The 10,000-nt window shown below is 40.1% G+C and overlaps 6 non-coding genes across 6 annotated transcripts; all 6 read left to right on the top strand.

Annotated features, from left to right (window-relative positions):
• The first annotated feature begins 131 nt into the window (after window positions 1–131).
• On the top strand, window positions 132–204 carry TRNAK-CUU (transfer RNA lysine (anticodon CUU)). The gene has a single exon. It is a non-coding gene; the product is annotated as a tRNA-Lys (tRNA).
• A 1,380-nt stretch (window positions 205–1,584) lies between these two features.
• On the top strand, window positions 1,585–1,657 carry TRNAK-CUU (transfer RNA lysine (anticodon CUU)). Its single transcript has one exon. It is a non-coding gene; the product is annotated as a tRNA-Lys (tRNA).
• Window positions 1,658–2,182: 525 nt separating this feature from the next.
• On the top strand, window positions 2,183–2,255 carry TRNAK-CUU (transfer RNA lysine (anticodon CUU)). The gene has a single exon. It is a non-coding gene; the product is annotated as a tRNA-Lys (tRNA).
• Window positions 2,256–5,768: 3,513 nt separating this feature from the next.
• TRNAK-CUU (transfer RNA lysine (anticodon CUU)) lies at window positions 5,769–5,841 on the top strand. The gene has a single exon. It is a non-coding gene; the product is annotated as a tRNA-Lys (tRNA).
• A 1,205-nt stretch (window positions 5,842–7,046) lies between these two features.
• TRNAK-CUU (transfer RNA lysine (anticodon CUU)) lies at window positions 7,047–7,119 on the top strand. Its single transcript has one exon. It is a non-coding gene; the product is annotated as a tRNA-Lys (tRNA).
• Window positions 7,120–8,766: 1,647 nt separating this feature from the next.
• On the top strand, window positions 8,767–8,839 carry TRNAM-CAU (transfer RNA methionine (anticodon CAU)). Its single transcript has one exon. It is a non-coding gene; the product is annotated as a tRNA-Met (tRNA).
• The last annotated feature ends 1,161 nt before the right edge of the window (window positions 8,840–10,000 follow it).

The following is a 10,000-nucleotide window of genomic DNA, read 5'->3' as shown; positions in this document are numbered from 1 at the left end:
GGTCGTGGGTGCGAGCCCCACGTTGGGCGAAAACAACTAAAATTGTAGTGCTTTTTGACCAAAAAAATACATCCTATCTGTGGAAAACGGCAGTGCAGGGATAGGGAAGAAAACTATAGGCATCCAAAGGAGCCCGGCTAGCTCAGTCGGTAGAGCATGAGACTCTTAATCTCAGGGTCGTGGGTTCGAGCCCCACGTTGGGCGAAAACAACTAAAATTGTAGTGCTTTTTGACCAAACAAATACATCCTATCTGTGGAAAGCGGCAGTGCAGGGATAGGGAAGAAAACGTTGGGCGAAAACAACTAAAATTTTAGTGCTTTTTGACCAAAAAAATAGAAATTGAAAGTCTCTTTACAATATTTGCAATATTTTGATTGTTAACATGCAATATATGAATACATGTCTGGATGATGTGTAATGGGGCAATACCACACCTTAATGTATTCACTGTAAAAGAAAAAGTATGTATCATCTTACTATAAAATAAAGTGGAGAAATCACAAATAAGACTTTTTTCCACACAGGTTTAATCGGCTATTTCCTGATATTCTTCAATGCGTTCTGATATTGACTGGTAATTGTGTTTGATACTTTCTTAGACTATTTCTGCCTCTGGCTGATGTGTATTTTCTTTCCAAACTCCACCAGAGCCTATGATTACACAGCATCCTATCTGTGGAAAACGGCAGTGCAGGGATAGGGAAGAAAACTATAGGCATCCAAAGGAGATCGGCTAGCTCAGTCGGTAGAGCATGAGACTCTTAATCTCAGGGTCGTGGGTTCGAGCCCCACGTTGGGCGAAAACAACTAAAATTGTAGTGCTTTTTGACCAAAAAAATACATCCTATCTGTGGAAAACGGCAGTGCAGGGATAGGGAAGAAAACTATGGGCATCCAAAGGAACCCGGCTTGCTCAGTCGGTAGCGCATGAGACTCTTAATCTCAGGGTCGTGGGTTCGAGCCCCACGTTGGGCGAAAACAACTAAAATTTTAGTGCTTTTTGACCAAAAAAATAGAAATTGAAACTCTCTTTACAATATTTGCAATATTTTGATTGTTAACATGCAATATATGAATGCATGTCTGGATGATGTGTAATGGGGCAATACCACACCTTAATGTATTCACTGTAAAAGAAAAAGTATGTATCATCATACTATAAAATAAAGTGGAGAAAACACAAATAAGACTTTTTTCCACACAGGTTTAATCGGCTATTTCCTGATATTCTTCAATGCGTTCTGATATTGACTGGTAATTGCGTTTGATACTTTCTTAGACTATTTCTGCCTCTGGCTGATGTGTATTTTCTTTCCAAACTCCACCAGAGCCTATGATTACACAGCATCCTATCTGTGGAAAACGGCAGTGCAGGGATAGGGAAGAAAACTATAGGCATCCAAAGGAGCCCGGCTAGCTCAGTCGGTAGAGCATGAGACTCTTAATATCAGGGTCGTGGGTTCGAGCCCCACGTTGGGCGAAAACAACTAAAATTGTAGTGCTTTTTGACCAAAAAAATACATCCTATCTGTGGAAAACGGCAGTGCAGGGATAGGGAAGAAAACTATAAGCATCCAAAGGAGCCCGGCTAGCTCAGTCGGTAGAGCATGAGACTCTTAATCTCAGGGTCGTGGGTTCGAGCCCCACGTTGGGCGAAAACAACTAACATTGTAGTGCTTTTTGACCAAACAAATACATCCTATCTGTGGAAAGCGGCAGTGCAGGGATAGGGAAGAAAACGTTGGGCGAAAACAACTAAAATTTTAGTGCTTTTTGACCAAAAAAATAGAAATTGAAAGTCTCTTTACAATATTTGCAATATTTTGATTGTTAACATGCAATATATGAATGCATGTCTGGATGATGTGTAATGGGGCAATACCACACCTTAATGTATTCACTGTAAAAGAAAAAGTATGTATCATCTTACTATAAAATAAAGTGGAGAAATCACAAATAAGACTTTTTTCCACACAGGTTTAATCGGCTATTTCCTGATATTCTTCAATGCGTTCTGATATTGACTGGTAATTGTGTTTGATACTTTCTTAGACTATTTCTGCCTCTGGCTGATGTGTATTTTCTTTCCAAACTCCACCAGAGCCTATGATTACACAGCATCCTATCTTTGGAAAACGGCAGTGCAGGGATAGGGAAGAAAACTATAGGCATCCAAAGGAGCCCGGCTAGCTCAGTCGGTAGAGCATGAGACTCTTAATCTCAGGGTCGTGGGTTCGAGCCCCACGTTGGGCGAAAACAACTAAAATTGTAGTGCTTTTTGACCAAAAAAATACATCCTATCTGTGGAAAACGGCAGTGCAGGGATAGGGAAGAAAACTATAGGTATCCAAAGGAGCCCGACTAGCTCAGTCGGTAGAGCATGAGACTCTTAATCTCAGGGTCGTGGGTTCGAGCCCCACGTTGGGTGAAAACAACTAAAATTGTAGTGCTTTTTGACCAAAAAAATACATCCTATCTGTGGAAAGCGGCAGTGCAGGGATAGGGAAGAAAACGTTGGGCGAAAACAACTAAAATTTTAGTGCTTTTTGACCAAAAAAATAGAAATTGAAAGTCTCTTTACAATATTTGCAATATTTTGATTGTTAACATGCAATATATCAATGCATGTCTGGATGATGTGTAATGGGGCAATACCACACCTTAATGTATTCACTGTAAAAGAAAAAGTATGTATCATCTTACTATAAAATAAAGTGGAGAAAACACAAATAAGACTTTTTTCCACACAGGTTTAATCGGCTATTTCCTGATATTTTTCAATGCGTTCCGATATTGACTGGTAATTGTGTTTGATACTTTCTTAGACTATTTCTGCCTCTGGCTGATGTGTATTTTCTTTCCAAACTCCACCAGAGCCTATGATTACACAGCATCCTATCTGTGGAAAACGGCAGTGCAGGGATAGGGAAGAAAACTAGAAGCATCCAAAGGAGTCCGGCTAGCTCAGTCGGTAGAGCATGAGACTCTTAATCTCAGGGTCGTGGGTTCGAGCCCCACGTTGGGCGAAAACAACTAAAATTGTAGTGCTTTTTGACCAAAAAAATACATCCTATCTGTGGAAAACGGCAGTGCAGGGATAGGGAAGAAAACTATGGGCATCCAAAGGAGCCCGGCTTGCTCAGTCGGTAGCGCATGAGACTCTTAATCTCAGGGTCGTGGGTTCGAGCCCCACGTTGGGCGAAAACAACTAAAATGTTAGTGCTTTTTGACCAAAAAAATAGAAATTGAAAGTCTCTTTACAATATTTGCAATATTTTGATTGTTAACATGCAATATATGAATGCATGTCTGGATGATGTGTAATGGGGCAATACCACACCTTAATGTATTCACTGTAAAAGAAAAAGTATGTATCATCTTACTATAAAATAAAGTGGAGAAATCACAAATAAGACTTTTTTCCACACAGGTTTAATCGGCTATTTCCTGATATTCTTCAATGCGTTCTGATATTGACTGGTAATTGTGTTTGATACTTTCTTAGACTATTTCTGCCTCTGGCTGATGTGTATTTTCTTTCCAAACTCCACCAGAGCCTATGATTACACAGCATCCTATCTGTGGAAAACGGCAGTGCAGGGATAGGGAAGAAAACTATAGGCATCCAAAGGAGCCCGGCTAGCTCAGTCGGTAGAGCATGAGACTCTTAATCTCAGGGTCGTGGGTTCGAGCCCCAGGTTGGGCGAAAACAACTAAAATTGTAGTGCTTTTTGACCAAAAAAATACATCCTATCTGTGGAAAGCGGCAGTGCAGGGATAGGGAAGAAAACGTTGGGCGAAAACAACTAAAATTTTAGTGCTTTTTGACCAAAAAAATAGAAATTGAAAGTCTCTTTACAATATTTGCAATATTTTGATTGTTAACATGCAATATATGAATGCATGTCTGGATGATGTGTAATGGGGCAATACCACACCTTAATGTATTCACTGTAAAAGAAAAAGTATGTATCATCTTACTATAAAATAAAGTGGAGAAAACACAAATAAGACTTTATTCCACACAGGTTTAATCGGCTATTTCCTGATATTTTTCAATGCGTTCCGATATTGACTGGTAATTGTGTTTGATACTTTCTTAGACTATTTCTGCCTCTGGCTGATGTGTATTTTCTTTCCAAACTCCACCAGAGCCTATGATTACACAGCATCCTATCTGTGGAAAACGGCAGTGCAGGGATAGGGAAGAAAACTAGAAGCATCCAAAGGAGTCCGGCTAGCTCAGTCGGTAGAGCATGAGACTCTTAATCTCAGGGTCGTGGGTTCGAGCCCCACGTTGGGCGAAAACAACTAAAATTGTAGTGCTTTTTGACCAAAAAAATACATCCTATCTGTGGAAAACGGCAGTGCAGGGATAGGGAAGAAAACTATGGGCATCCAAAGGAGCCCGGTTTGCTCAGTCGGTAGCGAATGAGACTCTTAATCTCAGGGTCGTGGGTTCGAGCCCCACGTTGGGCGAAAACAACTAAAATGTTAGTGCTTTTTGACCAAAAAAATAGAAATTGAAAGTCTCTTTACAATATTTGCAATATTTTGATTGTTAACATGCAATATATGAATGCATGTCTGGATGATGTGTAATGGGGCAATACCACACCTTAATGTATTCACTGTAAAAGAAAAAGTATGTATCATCTTACTATAAAATAAAGTGGAGAAATCACAAATAAGACTTTTTTCCACACAGGTTTAATCGGCTATTTCCTGATATTCTTCAATGCGTTCTGATATTGACTGGTAATTGTGTTTGATACTTTCTTAGACTATTTCTGCCTCTGGCTGATGTGTATTTTCTTTCCAAACTCCACCAGAGCCTATGATTACACAGCATCCTATCTGTGGAAAACGGCAGTGCAGGGATAGGGAAGAAAACTATAGGCATCCAAAGGAGCCCGGCTAGCTCAGTCGGTAGAGCATGGGACTCTTAATCTCAGGGTCGTGGGTTCGAGCCCCACGTTGGGCAAAAACAACTAAAATTGTAGTGCTTTTTGACCAAAAAAATACATCCTATCTGTGGAAAACGGCAGTGCAGGGATAGGGAAGAAAACTATGGGCATCCAAAGGAGCCCGGCTTGCTCAGTCGGTAGTGCATGAGACTCTTAATCTCAGGGTCGTGGGTTCGAGCCCCATGTTGGGCGAAAACAACTAAAATTTTAGTGCTTTTTGACCAAAAAAATAGAAATTGAAAGTCTCTTTACAATATTTGCAATATTTTCATTGTTAACATGCAATATATGAATGCATGTCTGGATGATGTGTAATGGGGCAATACCACACCTTAATGTATTCACTGTAAAAGAAAAAGTATGTATCATCTTACTATAAAATAAAGTGGAGAAAACACAAATAAGACTTGTTTCCACACAGGTTTAATCGGCTATTTCCTGATATTCTTCAATGCGTTCTGATATTGACTGGTAATTGTGTTTGATACTTTCTTAGACTATTTCTGCCTCTGGCTGATGTGTATTTTCTTTCCAAACTCCACCAGAGCCTATGATTACACAGCATCCTATCTGTGGAAAACGGCAGTGCAGGGATAGGGAAGAAAACTATAGGCATCCAAAGGAGCCCGGCTAGCTCAGTCGGTAGAGCATGTGACTCTTAATATCAGGGTCGTGGGTTCGAGCCCCACGTTGGGCGAAAACAACTAAAATTGTAGTGCTTTTTGACCAAAAAAATACATCCTATCTGTGGAAAACGGCAGTGCAGGGATAGGGAAGAAAACTATAGGCATCCAAAGGAGCCCGGCTAGCTCAGTCGGTAGAGCATGAGACTCTTAATCTCAGGGTCGTGGGTTCGAGCCCCACGTTGGGCGAAAACAACTAAAATTGTAGTGCTTTTTGACCAAAAAAATACATCCTATCTGTGGAAAGCGGCAGTGCAGGGATAGGGAAGAAAACGTTGGGCGAAAACAACTAAAATTTTAGTGCTTTTTGACCAAAAAAATAGAAATTGAAAGTTTCTTTACAATATTTGCAATATTTTGATTGTTAACATGCAATATATGAATGCATGTCTGGATGATGTGTAATGGGGCAATACCACACCTTAATGTATTCACTGTAAAAGAAAAAGTATGTATCATCTTACTATAAAATAAAGTGGAGAAATCACAAATAAGACTTTTTTCCACACAGGTTTAATCGGCTATTTCCTGATATTCTTCAATGCGTTCTGATATTGACTGGTAATTGTGTTTGATACTTTCTTAGACTATTTCTGCCTCTGGCTGATGTGTATTTTCTTTCCAAACTCCACCAGAGCCTATGATTACACAGCATCCTATCTGTGGAAAACGGCAGTGCAGGGATAGGGAAGAAAACTATAGGCATCCAAAGGAGCCCGGCTAGCTCAGTCGGTAGAGCATGGGACTCTTAATCTCAGGGTCGTGGGTTCGAGCCCCACGTTGGGCAAAAACAACTAAAATTGTAGTGCTTTTTGACCAAAAAAATACATCCTATCTGTGGAAAACGGCAGTGCAGGGATAGGGAAGAAAACTATGGGCATCCAAAGGAGCCCGGCTTGCTCAGTCGGTAGTGCATGAGACTCTTAATCTCAGGGTCGTGGGTTCGAGCCCCATGTTGGGCGAAAACAACTAAAATTTTAGTGCTTTTTGACCAAAAAAATAGAAATTGAAAGTCTCTTTACAATATTTGCAATATTTTCATTGTTAACATGCAATATATGAATGCATGTCTGGATGATGTGTAATGGGGCAATACCACACCTTAATGTATTCACTGTAAAAGAAAAAGTATGTATCATCTTACTATAAAATAAAGTGGAGAAAACACAAATAAGACTTTTTTCCACACATGTTTAATCGGCTATTTCCTGATATTCTTCAATGCGTTCTGATATTGACTGGTAATTGTGTTTGATACTTTCTTAGACTATTTCTGCCTCTGGCTGATGTGTATTTTCTTTCCAAACTCCACCAGAGCCTATGATTACACAGCATCCTATCTGTGGAAAACGGCAGTGCAGGGATAGGGAAGAAAACTATAGGCATCCTAAGGAGCCCGGCTAGCTCAGTCGGTAGAGCATGAGACTCTTAATCTCAGGGTCGTGGGTTCGAGCCCCACGTTGGGCGAAAACAACTAAAATTGTAGTGCTTTTTGACCAAAAAAATACATCCTATCTGTGGAAAACGGCAGTGCAGGGATAGGGAAGAAAACTATAGGCATCCAAAGGAGCCCGGCTAGCTCAGTCGGTAGAGCATGAGACTCTTAATCTCAGGGTCGTGGGTTCGAGCCCCATGTTGGGCGAAAACAACTAAAATTGTAGTGCTTTTTGACCAAAAAAATACATCCTATCTGTGGAAAGCGGCAGTGCAGGGATAGGGAAGAAAACGTTGGGCGAAAACAACTAAAATTTTAGTGCTTTTTGACCAAAAAAATAGAAATTGAAAGTCTCTTTACAATATTTGCAATATTTTGATTGTTAACATGCAATATATGAATGCATGTCTGGATGATGTGTAATGGGGCAATACCACACCTTAATGTATTCACTGTAAAAGAAAAAGTATGTATCATCTTACTATAAAATAAAGTGGAGAAATCACAAATAAGACTTTTTTCCACACAGGTTTAATCGGCTATTTCCTGATATTCTTCAATGCGTTCTGATATTGACTGGTAATTGTGTTTGATACTTTCTTAGACTATTTCTGCCTCTGGCTGATGTGTATTTTCTTTCCAAACTCCACCAGAGCCTATGATTACACAGCATCCTATCTGTGGAAAACGGCAGTGCAGGGATAGGGAAGAAAACTATAGGCATCCAAAGGAGCCCGGCTAGCTCAGTTGGTAGAGCATGAGACTCTTAATCTCAGGGTCGTGGGTTTGAGCCCCACGTTGGGTGAAAACAACTAAAATTTTAGTGCTTTTTGACCAAAAAAAACATCCTATCTGTGGAAAACGGCAGTGCAGGGATAGGGAAGAAAACTATAGGTATCCAAAGGAGCCCGACTAGCTCAGTCGGTAGAGCATGAGACTCTTAATCTCAGGGTCGTGGGTTCGAGCCCCACGTTGGGTGAAAACAACTAAAATTGTAGTGCTTTTTGACCAAAAAAATACATCCTATCTGTGGAAAGCGGCAGTGCAGGGATAGGGAAGAAAACGTTGGGCGAAAACAACTAAAATTTTAGTGCTTTTTGACCAAAAAAATAGAAATTGAAAGTCTCTTTACAATATTTGCAATATTTTGATTGTTAACATGCAATATATGAATGCATGTCTGGATGATGTGTAATGGGGCAATACCACACCTTAATGTATTCACTGTAAAAGAAAAAGTATGTATCATCTTACTATAAAATAAAGTGGAGAAAACACAAATAAGACTTTTTTCCACACAGGTTTAATCGGCTATTTCCTGATATTTTTCAATGCGTTCCGATATTGACTGGTAATTGTGTTTGATACTTTCTTAGACTATTTCTGCCTCTGGCTGATGTGTATTTTCTTTCCAAACTCCACCAGAGCCTATGATTACACAGCACCCTATCTGTGGAAAACGGCAGTGCAGGGATAGGGAAGAAAACTAGAAGCATCCAAAGGAGTCCGGCTAGCTCAGTCGGTAGAGCATGAGACTCTTAATCTCAGGGTCGTGGGTTCGAGCCCCACGTTGGGCGAAAACAACTAAAATTGTAGTGCTTTTTGACCAAAAAAATACATCCTATCTGTGGAAAACGGCAGTGCAGGGATAGGGAAGAAAACTATGGGCATCCAAAGGAGCCCGGCTTGCTCAGTCGGTAGCGCATGAGACTCATAATCTCAGGGTCGTGGGTTCGAGCCCCACGTTGGGCGAAAACAACTAAAATGTTAGTGCTTTTTGACCAAAAAAATAGAAATTGAAAGTCTCTTTACAATATTTGCAATATTTTGATTGTTAACATGCAATATATGAATGCATGTCTGGATGATGTGTAATGGGGCAATACCACACCTTAATGTATTCACTGTAAAAGAAAAAGTATGTATCATCTTACTATAAAATAAAGTGGAGAAATCACAAATAAGACTTTTTTCCACACAGGTTTAATCGGCTATTTCCTGATATTCTTCAATGCGTTCTGATATTGACTGGTAATTGTGTTTGATACTTTCTTAGACTATTTCTGCCTCTGGCTGATGTGTATTTTCTTTCCAAACTCCACCAGAGCCTATGATTACACAGCATCCTATCTGTGGAAAACGGCAGTGCAGGGATAGGGAAGAAAACTATAGGCATCCAAAGGAGCCCGGCTAGCTCAGTCGGTAGAGCATGGGACTCTTAATCTCAGGGTCGTGGGTTCGAGCCCCACGTTGGGCAAAAACAACTAAAATTGTAGTGCTTTTTGACCAAAAAAATACATCCTATCTGTGGAAAACGGCAGTGCAGGGATAGGGAAGAAAACTATGGGCATCCAAAGGAGCCCGGCTTGCTCAGTCGGTAGTGCATGAGACTCTTAATCTCAGGGTCGTGGGTTCGAGCCCCATGTTGGGCGAAAACAACTAAAATTTTAGTGCTTTTTGACCAAAAAAATAGAAATTGAAAGTCTCTTTACAATATTTGCAATATTTTCATTGTTAACATGCAATATATGAATGCATGTCTGGATGATGTGTAATGGGGCAATACCACACCTTAATGTATTCACTGTAAAAGAAAAAGTATGTATCATCTTACTATAAAATAAAGTGGAGAAAACACAAATAAGACTTTTTTCCACACATGTTTAATCGGCTATTTCCTGATATTCTTCAATGCGTTCTGATATTGACTGGTAATTGTGTTTGATACTTTCTTAGACTATTTCTGCCTCTGGCTGATGTGTATTTTCTTTCCAAACTCCACCAGAGCCTATGATTACACAGCATCCTATCTGTGGAAAACGGCAGTGCAGGGATAGGGAAGAAAACTATAGGCATCCAAAGGAGCCCGGCTAGCTCAGTCGGTAGAGCATGTGACTCTTAATATCAGGGTCG

The sequence above is a fragment of the Ambystoma mexicanum genome, chromosome 4q (assembly GCF_040938575.1).
Source record: "Ambystoma mexicanum isolate Mex_15411 chromosome 4q, UKY_AmexF1_1, whole genome shotgun sequence".
NCBI lineage: Eukaryota > Metazoa > Chordata > Amphibia > Caudata > Ambystomatidae > Ambystoma > Ambystoma mexicanum.
Note: the sequence above shows the minus strand (reverse complement) of the source record. Positions and strands in the feature narration are given on the sequence as shown.